Consider the following 16159-nt stretch of genomic DNA (forward strand, 5'->3'; position numbering starts at 1 on the left):
TACGGAGGTAAATGTGTGGCTTAGAGACAGGTGTAGTAAAGAGAGGTTTGTGTTCTTGGAACACTGGGCAGACTTCTCAGTCAGGCGCCATCTTTTTTGTCGTGATGGATTGCACCTGAATGAGGAGGGGGCAGCAGTGCTGGGGGGAAGGATGGTTAGAAAGTTGGAGGAGATTTTATACTAGGTGCCTGGGGGGAGGGATTAGAAAGAATTAGAGGGACAACTAGAGAGCAAAGAAAAGAGGGATGGATAAAGTATAATGGGAATGGAGAGGGGGGAAGGAGAAAAATAGTCAGCAATGGTAAATTAAGGAAAACTCAAGTTCCTAAGGAAACATTATCTACAAGAAAACTTGCGGATCAGGGAATTACTAAACTTAAGTGTATGCTTGCAAATGCAAGAAGCCTAACAAGTAAAATGGGGGAATTAGAAATGATTGCACTTAATGACCAATATGATATAATAGTCATTACAGAGACATGGGGGTATATTTACTAAAATTGCGTGTTTGTCCGATTTGTGTTTTTTTTTCTAAGTCCCAACATGGGAATTTACTAAGCACAAATCTTGGCAGTGTTTGGGCTATTCGTAATGGTTTTGACGGCAAAGTTCAGAAATACGAATGAATAGACCATCGGTCAAACGCGGCTGTTTGTTCATACAGCACGGGAATTTACTATTAATTCGGATTTGGGTGTTAGTCTCTGAATGCTCAAGTACGGGTGTATTTTTTTGCGATTCGTTAAAAAAAGCAGCAAAAAAATAGACCTGCTTTTTCCAGGCGAGTTTGGATAATCATGCACGGATCAGTGAGATCTGTGCATGGTTATCTATGGGAAAGGGTCTGTTTAGTGTAAAAACTGAAAAAAAAAATTGTGTGGGGTCCCCCCTCCTAAGCATAACCAGCCTCGGGCTCTTTGAGCCGGTCCTGGTTGTAAAAATACAAGGGAAAAATTGACAGGGATCCCCCATATTTTAACAACCAGCACCGGGCTCTGCACCTGGTCCTCGTGTAAAAAATACGGGGGACAAAAAACGTAGGGGTCCCCCATATTTTTCACACCAGCACCGGGCTCCACTAGTCAGAGAGATAATGCCACAGCCGGGGGACACTTTTATATTGGTCCCTGTGGCCCTGGCATTAAAACACCAACTAGTCACCACTGGCCGGGGTACCCTGGAGGAGTGGGGACCCATTAAATCAAGGGGTCCCCCCCTCCAGCCACCCAAGGGCCAGGGGTGAAGCCCGAGGCTGTCCTCCCATCCAAGGGTGGCAGATGGGGGGCTGATAGCCATAGTGTAAAAATAAGAATATTGTTTTTTGTAGCAGTACTACAAGTCCCAGCAAGCCTCCCCCGCAAGCTGGCACTTGGAGAACCACAAGTACCAGCATACGGGGGGAAAATGGTCCGGCTGGTACCTGTAGTTCTATTACAAAAAAAATACCCAAATAAAAACAAAACACACATGCTGTAACAGTATAACTTTATTACATACATGCACACCTACATACACACATACTTACCTATGTTGACACGAAGAGTCGGTCCCCTTCTCCACGTAGAATCCACGGGGTACCTGTAAATAAAATTATATTCACAACAATCCAGTGTAGCTCGGTCCTCTTCTGTTTGTAATCCACGTACTTGGCAAAAAAACAACAACGAAAAACCCGGACCACGCACTGAAAGGGGTCCCAGGTTTACACATGGGACCCCTTTCCCCGACTGGCAGGATCCCCCGTGACTGCTGTCAAAGAGGGTCCCTTCAGCCAATCAGGGAGCGCCTGAACTGTCAGTCAGGCTGCGCACTGAAGATACAATGTAGCGCATAGGCGCTCCATTGAGTCCAATGGTGAGAACTTTGTGGTCTGCGGTAGACTGCGAGGTTAAGTGGGGTCACTCTTGTGGTTGCCCCCACTTAACCTCGCCGCTGATATCCATAGGCAGAGAAACGCGTTTCATTTGATCCTACTTACCCGCTAATCAGCACGCCATGAGTCTGCTTCACCACGCTGGGACAAAACGCTGAAGATCTCTTGATAAGGCTTTATGAAAGGTATCTGAGCACCAGAGCTGGGAGTGTACAGCGACGGAACCCATGAGGGACTGTGGTAATATTTTACATAGAACATGGCCATGTTTAAATTAAACTGCTGAGACTCATGAATGATTGTGCTACTGTGAGAAAAGCACTAGATCTCTGCACACCAATATCAGCTGAATGACAGCTAAATGATTGCTGCTGTGCATTAAAAATATCAATACTCTCAAGGGGAGAGAAAAAATTACTGAGACTTTGCCTTTCAATTTAACTTGTCTGGAAATAAGGATCAGTGGGCAATATTTACTAATATTCGTGTTTGAGTCGGTTTGTGTAGTGTTTAAACTCGTTTTGTATCGGGTGCATTTTCATGCAACTTTTTGAAACTATATACGCAAAGTTACGAAGCAGTCGACTTTATGGTTTTCGTGTTTTCCGATGTCGATGCCAGTCGTTTTTTTTTTTGGACCAATCTCGGCCGTCATTGTCATTTGCGTACGTCTTTTGGTTGTTTTTACCGGTATTTTTTCTAAATTTTTTTAAGACCCCGGCCGCATTTTCACTTTTAGTTTCGTTTTTCATCCCCGTTCGTGATTGGTTGTGTTTCAGATGTAGGAGTGTCTGTGCGCAACCATATAAATACGCCCCAAACCGTCCGCACCTCGTGGGTTTAGTTAGTGGTGAGGAGGAGGGAGGTTGTGCTGTGGAGGTAGGTGAATTTGTGGTTTGGTGAGGAGTGTTGGTAGCGATTTCTGAGTGTGGTATTGTGTTTGAAAGTCGTCTTGTCATTCTTGTAGTCTTGTTTTTTGTGGTTTTGTCTAATTTTTTGTCCAAGGTATTTTTCTATATAGTCCCTTGTCAGTGTTTGTGTGTGTGTGTGTGTGTGTGTGAGTTGTGTAGTGGTAGTGGAGGAGTGTGTTGTTTGTCTATTTTTTTTTCTGTGTTAAGTGTTTAGACACACAATTATGTGTGACTCAGAGGTGGGTGAGATGGAGGGTGTGAGTGAGGGGAGGAGGTCGGTCAGGTGGAGGAGGTGGGTGAGGTTGCTGCAGCAGCCTCAAGTGACAGTGATAGTGACAGTCAGACAGCTACGCAGCCACGCACCACTACTAAGACTGGGCGGAATATAAAGTTTAGTTTTGCTGAAAATGTTGCATTGGTGCGTGAGCTGATGAAGTATCAGTGGCAGCTATTTGGGCCTGAGTCCGCCAAGGTGCCAACACGGAGGAAGACGGTGTTGTGGGCGAAAGTTGTTGCTGCTGTCAATAGTGAGGAGGTGGTCAAGCGGATGGAGGACACGTGCCGCAAATGGTACTATGACATCAAGCGACGTGTCAAGTCCAAAATGGCCAAGGAGGCGAAGTCGGCTCGAAAAACCAGTGGTGGCCAGCCCTATATTGCAAGATATCTGGAGTATGAGGAGCCCATGCGGAGTGTAATACCTCCTGAAGTAGTCTCTGCAACCCATGTCCGGGATTCAGATAGGCCCAGGAAGAATGGTGAGCATGTGTATTTGCATTAACATTCTATGACCTTTTTTTTTTTAAATGTGTGTCATGTCACGTTGCATATTACTCCCATCTTCAAGTGTGTGTCAGCAAATACATTGTTTTGGGTAATGTTTTATACAAAAGCCAATGTAACATCTTACTTTATTGTATGTCATGTGTTTTTTTCCAGTATATTTTGCATGTGTAGTTTGGACTTGGTGTGTCATTGAATTGTCCTGCAATAATGTTTTCCTTTTGGACATTTTTAGTTTTTTAATTTGGACTATGTTTTATATTTAGGTTATCCATGTGCAATTTTTCAAAAACAGTGGTTGTCATGTTAGAGGCTGGAGTAGTGGAAAGTGGTTTGGAAACCACTTACATGTGTAATGTCATTATTACAGAATGTAATATTTTTTATTTAAAAAAACACTATTTGTTTGTTCAGTTTGAGTTTGTATTTGTACCGTGACACAACACTGCAGTGTAATTTTTTTTTTTTTGGCTCATATAGTGGTAATGTGTGTTTGGAGTGCCACATCACAGAGCAATTTATATATTGCATCTGTAATATTTTTCCTTTCATTACAAAATGAAGATGTGTGTGTTTGTGGTTGTTAATGTATGTATTTTTACTTGTGGCCTATGTCAGTGTCCTGTACATGTTTTCCTGTGTTGAACTTTCCATAGTGCATATGGCTATTGGATAATGTTTATTGTTTTATGTAGTGGTTTTTTTTTTCCGGTCCTTATGTTTTTCAAAAAAATAAAGCAAGCATTTCTTAAAGAATACATGTTTATTTGCATAATGGGTGGATGTATCAACAATAGCATGAATACATGAGTGTTTTATTTTTTTTACAGTGTTTGAAAAAAGCAGTACTACTCGTCCTCCAGTAACTCCCAGCACATCTGATGATGATGATGCTGCAGAAGCAGGTAAAGTGTCCATTGTAGTATAGGGTATGTTTGTAAAGGAATGGCCATAACAAAATTTCACTTTCATTAATAGGTCCATCAAAAGAAGTCTGGAGCAGCAGAAGTGGGACTTCTGTAAGCCATCACCACAAAAAACCTGTGGCAGCAAAGAAAGCAAGGTCTGATGTCCAGGGCCAACCACAGCAGGCTACCCCGCCACGAAGATTATCGACAGTATGTTCGGTCCCCACACTCCAAATTTTGGACACACCTCCAAGACGTCATCCACACTCCCCTCATCTTGATTGTGAGTATCAAACTGAAATAAATGTAAACAATTTTAGATCGTAATCAAACTTTTTCTTAACCGCATTAAGTCAAAACACATCAAAAACTTATATACTTACCGAAGTAAGTAAAACATGAAATGGAATCCAAGCAAAATGGCCTTGTCCACATCCAGTAAAGATATGTATGTCCACTTGAGCCATACAGTAGCCCATTGTGTGTAAGATGCTGCAACAGAAACTCATGTTTAATGTTTGCAAATAGTAAGGTTGTTTATCAAATTTTCACATGTGTGTTTGAGCTCACATTGCCAAATACATATAAAAACATTACTATGTTTGTTTTAGAAAAGCTATAAGGTAACACATTATGGATTACAATGTGTTTTTATGGTGGAGTATGTCTGATCTACAATAAAACTAAAGTGTTTGCTTTCACAATTAAGTAACCAGACACATTTGCCACAAACAGGCATATGTATGTATTTAAGTTATGAGTGATGATGTTGCTAGGCAGAATATCTGAAAGCAATAGTGAATGACATGTGTTCCATGTGTAGTGATTTGTTTTCATTTATCAAACATATGGATAGCTAACGGCAAATTTTTCGACATTTCAGCTTCTAGTCCTGGTAACAGCATCCCTCCGCAACAACAGCAACACAGTGACATGGAGGAGACAATCATCTTAGAAATGCAGCCATTAAGCCAAGGAATCAGCCCCCCAGCACCTGTGAGTACACCACCACAGCAAAGTACACCCTCACCACCACAACACAGCCCAACAACACCAGTAACACAAGGCCCTGATCAGGTGTTTTGGACCATTTGGGCTTGACAGCAGGCCACTAATGAAGATTGCCTGCGTAGGCAGACACAAATGTTTGCAAGCCTACCATGTCACCTCAGAAGAATAACCAGAAATATGAGTAGACAAAATGAACAAACAACCAGAATTGGCAATACCATGGTCACGGGCAACTTACAGTGATTAATGGAAGAACAGCACAGACTAATGGAAGAACAGCACAGACAACAGCAAAGTTATATGAACATGTTTCAAAACAATCAAAAGATTCATGAAAGTTTATTCCGAATTGTAGACAATCAAAATGCTGCTAAACGTGAACTCAATGTCACCCTCACTAACCTGAATGAAACACTCAGATCCATGCACCAACAGCAAACAAGCAGCAGTTCTGGTACGACTACTCCAAATATCACGCCAGTCTCATCACCACGAAGATGCTCCACCAGAGCACGACAACATGACAGTGCTAAAGGCAAAGGGCAGGACAAGCAGGCACCCAAAAAAATTAACACAAAACAAACAAACATATTTTACATTTCTGAGAAGTAATTCAAAATAGTTAGTAAGTGTATGTTTGGCAAAATATATATAACACTTAGCTCATTTACAATTTATACAACATCATTAATTATAAGTGGTACAAACAACAGCATAAAATTTGTACGCACATTTATTCTTTACCATCTTTGTTTTCTTTTGGAGGAGGGAAATGTTGTTGGAGCTGCACATACATGTTAGCAGGAAATAACCAGACCACTTGATTTTTTTCTAATCATTACTCTTTCTAGATTCCAATCATTCTCCTATCCTGCACACACAATCATTGCCAGGCAGCCACATACATGTTAGCAGGAAGTAACCAGGCCACTTGATTTTTTTCTAATCATTACTCTTTCTAGATTCCAATCATTCTCCTATCCTGCAGCCAATCCACATTACAATGTGATTGTTAACTATTTTACCTTTCTTCTCTATACAACATTACAAGAATAACACAATTGAGTTGCGTAAAAAGCTTCTAATATGTTGTCATTGAATTGAGATAATTCATTGCCAAAATGAATGTCATTATTGTTGGGCCATGTTTGTGTGTGTTAAAAATTAGTAATAATGTTATTACACATGATGCAGAAACAAAAAAAACAAAAAAATTAACCAAAAAAATAATAATGTGTATAATAATGTATATATGTGGCAAACTGTGTATTTACTTACAAATCAGCAAGTTTACTGCAGCAAACATTACGAAATAAATTATTTTGGATGAGAGTAAGTTTGTGTCCCTTAAATATGATGGAGCATCACACATAGGGACACATGTATTCCTCAAGGCTAACATATTATATGTTGAGGACTGTTTATTTAGAACACAGGTTCTCAAACTCGGCCCTCAGGACCCCACACAGTGCATGTTTTTCAGGTCTCCTCACAGAATCACAAGTGACATAATTAGCTCCACCTGTGAACCTTTTAAAATGTGTATGTGAGTAATTCATACACCTGTGCTTCTACTGGGTTACCTGCAAAACATGCACTGTGTGGGGTCCTGAGGGCCGAGTTTGAGAACCTGTGCATTAGGACGTTACACACAATCATAAAGTAAAATACTAAATAAATTACTATGTGGATTATGTGTGCTTGTAATAAATTATCAGTGCAAGTTTAAGAACACTTATCCAGACTTAATGCATGCCACTCATAATCTGTTGCTTTGATTTTTCAAATAAACACAATACACATGCAACATTAGTTTTGCATAAAGCGAGGGTATGTTTGTATGTCTCAAGGAGACAGACACATTCTGAGTAATGGTTTTTACAAAAAAAATGGGCCAACATCTATTTATGATTACACAACAAATGAAATTAGCAAACCAAACTTATCTTAGAAATAGCGAGTGATGAGCTCTTGCCTAACCTGCCTCCCTACATTTGTACTCCAAGTATCACCAGATGTCTCTAATTCCTCTGCTTGCTGGCTGCTTTCTTCATCCTCCTCCTCCTCAACATGTGGCAGATGTTGTTGCAAACACATGTTATGAAGAAAGCAGCAGCAGAACACAATTTGAGTCACCTTCGAGGGACTATACAACAAAAGGCCACCAGACTTATCCAGACACCGAAACTTAGATTTCAGCACACCAAAACATCTTTCTATCACATTCCGCGTGGACTTATGTGCATGATTGTAATTGTGTTCAGCAGGGGTATCAGGTCGGGACAATGGAGTTAGAAGCCAAGAGAAACAGCCATATCCTCCATCACCTAAAAGACAGATATAGTAACGTGATTCATGTTAAGATACAGCAACACATAAGTAACACACTGTGGGGCAGATGTATTAACCTGTAGAAGGCATAAGGAAGTGATAAACCAGTGATATGTGCAAGGTAATAAAGGCAGCGGACAATCTGTTCCTAAATGTTCATTTACATATTGGAGCTGATTGGCTGGTGCCTTTATCACCTTGCACATATTACTGGTTTCTCACTTCCTTATGCCTTCTACAGGTTAATACATCTGCCCCTGTATTTGGACAAAGTATACGCAGGCCTACACATATCAAATTACATACCCAGCAGCCATCCATCTGGCATTTGTCCGTCCTCAAACTTATCAAAGAGGGATGACTGACTGAAGATGAAGGAGTCATGGCAGCCCTCAGGGTAACCAGCAACAACACTCATTATTTTGAGATTTGCATCACAAACCACCTGCACATTTGTGGAGCGTTCTTGATGGCGATTAGTATATATGTGCTGCCTGCCCCTAGGTGGTCTCAGCTGAATGTGTGTGCAATCTATGGCTCCAAGCACATTGGGCATGCCAGCCAGCTCATAGAAATCTACCCTGACGGCATGCCACTGAGACTCCTGGGTAGGGAAGCAGATTGAGGCATCGATGTGGGGCTGCAAAACAGCCAACACCTGTGTGTATATTTGAAAGAACAATAAACATGAGATTTTATGACAGAACTGTCCACCGAGAAATTAAAACAAAAACAAAAAAGAAGAGGTAGTTAGGTATACATCACCTGTGTTAATATTCTTGAAAATGAGGGCTGTGAGATTCCTATGACATCCCCAGACACAGCCTGAAAGCTACCAGTAGCCATAAAGTGCAACACAGCCAGGAGTTTGTGCAGGCCTGAGACAGAGCGAGAGCGTGCTGTCTCAGGGTCTAGGCCCAGTTTGAAAAGGTCATACAGACGGAAAATGTTGTTACGATTTAGACGGAACATCTGTATGACCATATCATCGGACAATGCGTTCAAGTTTAAACGCCCCCTAAAAAAACGAGGCCTGCGCAGCCTCCGCGGAACCTGTACAACCTGCTGACCATGTTCAGTTTGTTGGCCCTGGTTACTTACAGGCTGATCTCTGAGTCTGAGGAATCCCACAGCACACAAAATGTCACTGGTCCACAGTCCTGCTGCCATTTCTGAATGTAGGTGGATTGAATTGGGCCTAACATCCTTTATAGGCATCCGTATTCAGGTGTGATTGATTTTTGAGTTGCAACACATGTAAACACGCCTGAAAAAAGCAGGTCTATTTTTTTGCCGCTTTTTTTAACGATTCGCAAAAAAATACGACCGCATTGGAGCACTCAGAGACTAACACCCAAATACGAATGAATAGTGAATTCCCGTATTGTATGAAATAACCGCCGCGTTTGACCAATGGCTATTCATTCGTATTTCTAAACTTTGCAAATCAAACCATTACGAATAGTCCAAACACTGCCGAGATTGGTGCTTAGTGAATTTCCGGATTGGGACTTAGAAAAAAAAACACAAATCGGCCAAACTCTGATTTTTAGTAAATATAGGCCAGTGTGTTTAAAAATGTGGACATTTAAATATTAGTCTATACTTCAACAAGAGACTTTGCAACAATTGCTCTGCTATAGAAGTTTGACAAATTATTATCTTTTCTGGTTTTTTGAAGCTGGAAGAGCAACTAAGTATCTGAATGAAGATTTGGACACTTTTGTAACATTGAAGTATATAAGTGTGAGCTAATTGTATCCAGCTGACTGCTGTGGGTGTTTGTGGAAAGAAGTTACTCCACAAAATAGAGCATATAGTTATGTGTGTTATTACTGTTATTTTATATTACATTGCCATGTTTTTTAGATATTAATATCTCTATTGGGGGTAAGAAAAGGAGATTCTTTACATTTTATAAAAATTTATTAAAATAAAAATAGAAATATTTTAATAAGAAATCTGCTAGCGCTGTCTGTATTTTTTTCTTTTTCTTTTTAGATACACTTAAGGGGCAGAGAGGGTCCCTTTTTACAGTGAGCTGCAGGCGGATTTAAATTTAAGATTTTTCTTGAAAATCTATGCAATATATACTCTAATTGAATTATCTAAGCAGCGCAAGGGGGTTACTTTGTTAAATAAGGTGTTAGCATGCATAAAATGGGGAATGGAGACTAGGGATGAGAGTATAATCTTGGTGCAGCCACAACTGGAAAATTGTGTACAGTTCTGGGCACCTCACTGTAAAAAATATATCTTGGAACTCGAAAGGGTTCAGAGGCAAGCCACCAAACTGGTTAAGGGGTTATAGGCCCTACACACTGGCCGATTTTCTGAAAGATATGAACGATCTCGTTCATAAATGAACGAGAACTCGTTCATATCTTTCAGTGTGGAGACTCCAGCGATGAACGATGCGCGTCCCCGCGCTCGTTCATCTCTGGTCTCCCGTCGGCTGTGCATGCAGGCCAATATGGACGATCTCGTCCATATTTGCCTGCACTTCAATGCAGCCGCGTGACGGGGGGAGTGAAGAAACTTCACTCCCCCCGTCACTGCCCCCCCGCCGCCGGGTCGCTCGTCGGCCGTATCGGCCGTCGGGCACCTCTGCGGCGCATCGGGAAATGTGTAGGGCCCTTTAGAGGCACTGAATTGTGAGGAAAGACTTAAAAGGTTAGATTTGTTTACACTGGAAAAGAGGCGACTGAGAGGGGACATTATTAATATTTATAAATACATAAAGGGACAATAATTTGTTTATAAAATAAAAATGCTACACAGGACATGGGGACACACCCTGAGGTTAGAAGAAAAATAAAACTCATACACAACAGAGAAAAGGGTTCTCCACAGTAAGAGCAGTAAGAATTGGGAATTCTCTGCCAGAGTTAATAAGTTTAAAAATGGACTAGATAAGTTCCTAATTTAAAGAAATATCCAAGGATACAACATTTAAATTCTATAACATTTTATAATACAGTTTGAACTCGATGGACATTTGTCTTTTTTCAACCTCAACAACTATGTAACTTTTGTGTTTCCTATGAATTTCCTGAATTCGGAGATGTACATAACACCACTGTTATGTACTGTACATCTCCAATGTTTTTAGATCCTCGCATGCGCAGTTGCCGAATTGTGCATGTGCAGATCTGGGGCAACAATATCACTCTCATAGCCCCAACCCAAATACCACAACATGATTGACATGCTCCTGGTGATGACAAGCAGCTTTTCAGAAAAGGGGGCATGACAGCCCAGTTCTCTGGTCACAGTGAAGCCAGTGGCTATGTCCTCAGATGCAGCTTTACTGGCATCAGCAGTGTGATTTCACCTGGCATCTTGAGTACCCTGCATACATGGTGTGACTGGCCACAGGGGTACATGGGAAACCCCCAGTGGGACCCACTTTCTGAGGGCAAATCTTCTGCTCTAGGGGTCAGTTTTCAGACTGTGCACTTGAATTATACATTTATCATGTGTTACAATGGGTCGGTAACGCGTGACCGGCGGTCGGGAGCCCGCCGGTCACCATACTGAAGCGGGGAACCCGGCATTGAGATTCCCATGGGGTGGGGGGCTCGGTAGCGAACTGTGCTCACCACAGGTTCTATTCCCACTCTTTGGGTGTCATGGACAACCATGAGTGGGAATCAGCCCTGTTAGTTGGCATGACTGTAGGGATTGTGAGTGGGCGGGATGTCGGTGCTGGTATTGTGACAGGCGGTCTCCTGACTGCCGGTCACATAACTATACCCTGTTACAACATACTGCACAGGACTATGGTGTATTTTCAACATTGCATTCCAATTCTTAATCAGTTACATTATCATCCATGCACTAGCAGTATTTAATATCTATTTATAAAGTTGCCCAGACTATACACTCTCCAATGATTAGCCAAGTCTCTGTGGATACTACCACACTCCTAAGCATGGGCCCCTACCATTGCATTCCCCCGATGGGCCCTTCTTGCCCCAGTCCAACACTGCTACATATAAAGGTGGTAATTCAGATCTGATCACAGCACCAAATCTGTTAGCTAATGGGCAAAACTGTGTGCACTGCATGCAGGGCCGGCAACAGAAGTCATGGAGCCCTGTACACTGATATCTCTGTGGGCCCACCTCCGCCCCCCCCCCCCCCCACCCCCCCAACACACACAGACATGCTGTCCGTATTTTGTACTTCCATGTGCCAAGGGGATCAGGACAGGGGTTGGAAGGAGCGTGTAGATGCAGCAATTGTACAGTTGCGAAATGCTTCCAAGATGGCCACATGACAGGCCAAATGTGATCTCATGAAGATGATGGCTCGGGGGCCACATCTGATTTGCTGAATATGTCTAAGACACAGCTAAATATGCATTCTACAGTAATACCAGGTTCACAGTGTTCTGAATACTGATTAAATAAGGGCAGATGCAATGCATGCAGGGCCGGTGCTAGGGTGTACAGCGCCCCCTTGCAAATTTGCGCCTTACCATATTTCACAATGGGGGGGTTGTAATAGTGGCAGAACACAGAGGGGGGTAACACAAAGGCTGGGGCAGAACACAGAGGTGGTTGTGAATTAGTGACAGAACACAGAGGGAGGGTGGTGACACAATGGTTGGGACAGTACACGGGGGGGGGGGGGTGTGAAATAGTGACAGAACACAGCGGGTTTGACACAGTAGCTGGGTCTGAATACGGGGGGGGGATGGAATAGGGACAGAACACGGGGGGGATGGAATTGTGACAGAACATGGGGGGTGACACATTGGCTGGGACTGAACATGGGGGGGATAGAATAAGTACAGAACACAGAGGGGGATGAATTAGTGACAGAACACAGCGGGGTGACACAATAGGTGGGACTGAACATGGGTGGGGATGGAGTAGGGACAAAACATGGGGAGGATGGAATTGTGACAGAACATGGGGGGTGACACATTGGCTGGGACTGAACATGGGGCGGGATGGAATAGGGACCGAACTCTTGCAGGGGGGAAGGGGGTAAAATTGTGGCATGACATGGGGGGGTGACACATTGGCTGGGACTGAACATGGGGGGACAGAATAGGTACAGAACACAGGGGGACAGTACACGGGGGGGTGAGATAGTGACAGAACACAGGGGAGGTGACACAATGGCTGGGACTGAACACAGGGGTGGGGGGTGGATGGAATAGGGACAGAACATGGGTGGGATGGAATAGTGACAGAGCATGGGGGGGTTGACACAAAGGCTGGGACAGAAGATGGGCGGAATTGAAACAGTGACCACTGATCACACAGTCTCAGTGGTTATGCTAACCATTGTGCCCCAGTGCCCTTTCCCAGCCCAGTGACCTGAAGTGCTGCACAGCTCAAACCTGCAACCACCCCATAGGAAGGTTGAGTTACTGGTTCCAGTGCTGGCTGTCTGACTCACTGGTGCCCAGGAGAGCGCACTTCTTGTGCACTGCTGGATGCTGATGAAGGAGTCTGGGCCTGGGGGCTTCATGGTGGAGGTGCAAGGCATGGCTGGCCGCAGCAGCAATATGAGGCACTGCAGGGAGTAAGGGGGCGGAGCTTACCGACATACCACACTCTCCGGGGGGAGAGGGGGCTTGCTGAAGCCTGGGCTGCTCCACTGTAAGTGCCGGAGAGGAGCCGCACTTTATAGCCACACAGCTGCCAGCGCTGCCTGACAGGCGCAGCAGCAGCATCAGTCACAGCAGAGACAGAGCGGGTGGGCGGGGAAGACTCGGAGAGGAGGGGAGATCGGGACGGGGACTGGCTGGGCTGGGTGCACTGTGGTGACCGCAGGGCTGGGGGGAATGCTGAAAAAAAAGGGCAGTTAGTTACTGATTACATCTAACTACACAGCGGGCGGCCCGTGACTGGCGCGATGCCATGATTTATATAATTATTTTAGTCTATGACAAGCTGCCTATGCCATTGCTGGACCTTGGGGCCCCTCACAACATCGGGGCCCGGGATGGGTGTCCCCTTCGATCCCCCCCTGTCGCAGGGCCTGACTGCAGGGGGAGGCAGATATAACATGTGCAGAGAGAGTTAGATTTGGGTGGGTTATTTTGTTTCTGTGCAGGGTAAATACTGGCTGCTTTATTTTTACACTGCAATTTAGATTTCAGTTTGACCACACCCCACCCAAATCTAACTCTCTCTGCACATGTGGCAGTGCAATTAGCACCCATCTCTGAATCACCCACACTGTCTCTGAGCATTATATAAGTATAAGCATTCATACAGTATTACAGACTCAGAAATATTGCTACAGTATATATGTTTTATTTATGTTTTTAGTTGCCTGTATCTTGAGATAAGTTTGATTAAAAAAACAGTACACATGTAAGTATACATTTTTGCCACATACAATAGTTTAACATTTAAGGGAAATAAAAATCTTTAAACTCTGAATGGGCCCATGACTCATAGAAAAGTCGCCATAGAAGATTTTTATGTTAAAAAGCTGCCAGCTGTTCCTTTCACATGGATTCACGTGGTTTAAATGAATTTTCCAATCTCTTCCTGTTTGCTGTATACTAAAGCAGTCACAGCTACAAACATGCAGTGAATTCCATACGCTTCTAAAATGTGCAAAGTTATTTTTATGACTTAACAATTATACTCAAATTTATCCACCTCCATTTGTGAGTTGAGTAATTGTTACCTGTCAAACATAATTGCACAAATTTATCTTCTGTACAGCAAAGACTCCCATTGCAGCATTTTCAGTAAAAGTGCAGGAGCTATAGAATGGTTAACAAATTAACAGTTAATGTGCTGATTATTTTTATCACCGACTATAAACAATTTTTCTTGTCTGAATACAGTTGTGCTTTTTAAGTAAGTTTTAATGCTTAAATAACCTGCACAGTTATTTTCAGAGATGTTCATATGCCAACATTATGCAGCTGCTATAAAATCAGTAGAGATGAGCGGGTTCGGTTTCTTTGAATCCGAACCCGCACGAACTTCACTTTTTTTTCCACGGGTCCGAGCGACTCGGATCTTCCCGCCTTGCTCGGTTAACCCGAGCGCGCCCGAACGTCATCATGACGCTGTCGGATTCTCGCGAGGCTCGGATTCTATCGCGAGACTCGGATTCTATATAAGGAGCCGCGCGTCGCCGCCATTTTCACTCGTGCATTGAGATTGATAGGGAGAGGACGTGTCTGGCGTCCTCTCCATTAGAATAGAGATAGATAGATTAGATAGAGAGAGATTGTGCAGAGTCGCAGACAGAGTTAGTTTACCACAGTCAGTGACCAGTGCAGTTGCTAGTTAACTTTTATTTAATATAATATATCCGTTCACTTCTCTCTGCTATATCCGTTCTCTGCCTGAAAAAAAAAACGATACACAGCACAGTCAGTCACACAGTGTGACTCAGTCTGTGTGCACTCAGCTCAGCCCAGTGTGCTGCACAGTCATCAATGTATAAATTAAAAGCTTATAATTAATTGTGGGGGAGACTGGGGAGCACTGCAGGTTGTTAGCAGGAGCCAGGAGTACAATTATATTAATTAACAGTGCACACTTTTGCTGCAGGAGTGGTGACCAGTGCCTGACCACCAGTATAGTATTGTTGTATACTACTAATATCTCTTTAAATATCAACCAGTCTATATTAGCAGCAGACACAGTACAGTGCGGTAGTTCACGGCTGTGGCTACCTCTGTGTCGGCACACGGCAGGCAGTCCGTCCGACCAGAATTGTATTATTTATTATTATATACCTACCACCTAACCGTGGTTTTTTTTTTCATTCTTTATACCGTCATAGTGTCATCCTAATTGTTACGAGTATACTACTATCTCTTTATCAACCAGTGTACAGTGCGGTAGTTCACGGCTGTGGCTACCTCTGTGTCGGCACACGGCAGGCAGTCCGTCTGACCAGAATTGTATTATTTATTATTATATACCTACCACCTAACCGTGGTTTTTTTTTCATTCTTTATACCGTCATAGTGTCATCCTAATTGTTACGAGTATACTACTATCTCTTTATCAACCAGTGTACAGTGCGGTAGTTCACGGCTGTGGCTACCTCTGTGTCGGCACACGGCAGGCAGTCCGTCCGACCAGAATTGTATTATTTATTATTATATACCTACCACCTAACCGTGGTTTTTTTTTCATTCTTTATACCGTCATAGTGTCATCCTAATTGTTACGAGTATACTACTATCTCTTTATCAACCAGTGTACAGTGCGGTAGTTCACGGCTGTGGCTACCTCTGTGTCGGCACACGGCAGGCAGTCCGTCCGACCAGAATTGTATTATTTATTATTATATACCTACCACCTAACCGTGGTTTTTTTTTCATTCTTTATACCGTCATAGTG

This window comes from Pseudophryne corroboree, chromosome 6 (genome assembly GCF_028390025.1).
Source record: "Pseudophryne corroboree isolate aPseCor3 chromosome 6, aPseCor3.hap2, whole genome shotgun sequence".
NCBI lineage: Eukaryota > Metazoa > Chordata > Amphibia > Anura > Myobatrachidae > Pseudophryne > Pseudophryne corroboree.